Source organism: Habropoda laboriosa, unplaced genomic scaffold (assembly GCF_001263275.1).
Source record: "Habropoda laboriosa isolate 0110345459 unplaced genomic scaffold, ASM126327v1 scaffold523, whole genome shotgun sequence".
Classification (NCBI taxonomy): Eukaryota; Metazoa; Arthropoda; class Insecta; order Hymenoptera; family Apidae; genus Habropoda; species Habropoda laboriosa.
Genome location: NW_017100752.1, coordinates 92,891 through 95,498, shown reverse-complemented (window position 1 = coordinate 95,498; position 2,608 = coordinate 92,891).

Here is a 2,608-nt window from a genome sequence, read left to right as displayed (position 1 = left end):
GGAGAAGCAGCTCATCCGTGCGGTTTTCACAACTATAATTCTCAGCCGTCCGTTCTAATACTCTTTGTAGCCGCGTGGCCTCAAAGGCGGCGGTCCACGCCGCTTAAAACTTCCCACCCGGCGTTGGCGGTGGGCGAAGTCTGTAACTTAGATTTGAAGGCGGGAGAAACGAGGTTGAACGAGGTCCTGGCCAGCGGCTTGCGGTGTCCCCGTGGCCCGAGCTCGTTCCTCTTTAATTCGGCCGCGCGGCTTCCCCGCTCGTCTTTGAAGTAGCCTCCGTTCACGATGTTGCGAGTAATCAGCTGAACCCTCTGGCCGGAACGCGGCCGGCATCGGGAGGGATACTTGTAGCAGCCTGTTTTGCCCTTCGGATCTTCTTCCTTCTCGCCCGAAACTTTTCTCCCTTGAGGTGGAAAAAAGGAAGCGGGAAAGCCGGGGAATTAAAGGTAAAGGAAGAGAGAAATAGGGAATTCGAACGAATGGTCGCAGCTGCCGCGCCGGTCTTAACGTTACACCGGGTTCTTCCGTCTTGGGATTCTCCGCTGTTGCGAGATTAAATCGACTCTGGCCAGACCAGCCGGGACACGCGGTTTTTACGCTGGACGATATTAATCGCTCCGTTGCTCGCTTGTTTGCTGGAACTCTATTCACTCGAGGATCAGTCAAAGACGGAGATTCTTTTTTAGGTGACATCTATGCGAAAGTCTCTTCAACTCTTTGCGGTCGTATTTTCCGTAGGCATGGTAGTCTTGTTGGTCGGAATTATTTTTTGGTAGTCAAATATTGCCTGAGAAAGGTGTAAATTTTATTCGAACGAGTTTGTTTAAGCTGTGTGCATATTCTTTTTTCTCGTTTCTGGAGGCAAAGGGTCCACAGAGAGTTTGGAAGGTAGAAACCGCAAGAGTTCGACCGCAAAGAGTTAAAGTACGTAGTATGTAGAGGTGAGAAGATGGCTAGTGAGACGATACAGGGGCAAGAGAGGTACTATGCGTTGCTGAGAAGATGACGAGTGGAAGGAATGCAGGTCTTATTGGTAGTAGCGGACACATTTGTAAAGTTGGATCACAGATATTTTTGTTATCGGCCAAAACTCCTCTTGCTCTTGTGTCCTTCCGCTCGTCATCTTTTCAGCAATGTATAGTATGTACTTCGCCTGTACCACCTGAATCTTCCATCACTCGGTGCTATGTGATCCGATTCGTCGATGTTATTACGTTCGGCTGATAATGATGATACGTGTGCCGAAGGAGGGGACATAACCCAATCAGACCCGTATTCCTTATGTTAGCCAACTGCTCATCTTTGCATAGTATTATAATTGGAATGTTGCTCAGAGCACTAGTCACATTTGTTGGTTGTCGTTGATATCTTTATAGCCCTCATGGAAGCGATAAATACACGTGAAATAGAGATTTCTAAATACACTGGCACCCGTATAATGAAAATTATGTGGATTGTAGTACGGTTACGTTCGTACACGTGTACAGGTGTATTTAAATACAGGTGAAATAGGGACTTCTAGGTTAAATGTATGGTAATTTTGTGGTATATATGGTCTTGCAACAAAGTTCCATAGAGTGTTTTTTAAGGAAACGAAAGTGGATTAAAGGTGCTTTCAACTTTTCCTGTTATTACAGTATGCTGTGAATTTTTTGAGAACATTATGCAGTAGTATAATGTCCTTTTTTAATTATTTTTATATTTGACAGTTTTTGAAATGAATAATCTTATTCAAGACATTTTACGAATAACGAGTGCAAAAACTGAACATCCATCACACCCATCATTGCACCTCAACGAACACCCAAAATTGACCCACCCTGTACAACAATTAACTCACTTACGACATAATAACAAATCGTCGAAGCTCCCCCATTACACTCTCACCAAACTGCTCAACAATACCAGAACACTCAACAGAACAAATACGCTAAAATCACGACAATCCCCAGTCTCCAGCCCCCAATACACGAGACGCAAGTGCTCGAAAGAACCCCCCGTTCTCGTCTGCAACATGAAACACCTTGTACACCCCTCGGCTCCTTAAAAAAAAAAAAAGGAAGAAACCGCCCAACAAGCAACTAATCCATTCTCCCTCGGTAAATTTTCGACACGCCTCCGAACAAGTCATCCCTCACACGCTTCATCGCCGAAGAGAAGGGTGGGAACCGCAGCCCGCGGGCAATTCGACGCGGGGCGGCGAAAGGGAGGGGTTTGCGCGGAAAAACAAAGCTTCTCGCGAAAAAACAAAGTTCGCGATCGGCTGGAAGCGAGCTAGAGCTCGTGTAGCCAGCCAGCCAGCAGAGCCACCCTCTTCTCTACCCGCAGAGAAGTTGGCTGGCTCTTTCCTCCTCGGCTGATCGATCTTGGCTGAATCACGGCCAGCCAGCAGCCCTCCCGCACGGGGACCGCGTGACCTTTGCCGACGCGTCGCCCGGCGTCTCGAGGAAGCGTCAGTGCGGCGAGGAGGCGCTGGCGGAAACGAGAGCACGTTTTAATTTGAGAAACCGTGTCGCGCTCTCGTGCCTCTCGAGTGGTCTCGTGTCTGTACCAGTGCGGTCCGAGGAGAGCCTCGATGGCGGCCACTTGTCTGACAGAGCTCTGTCTT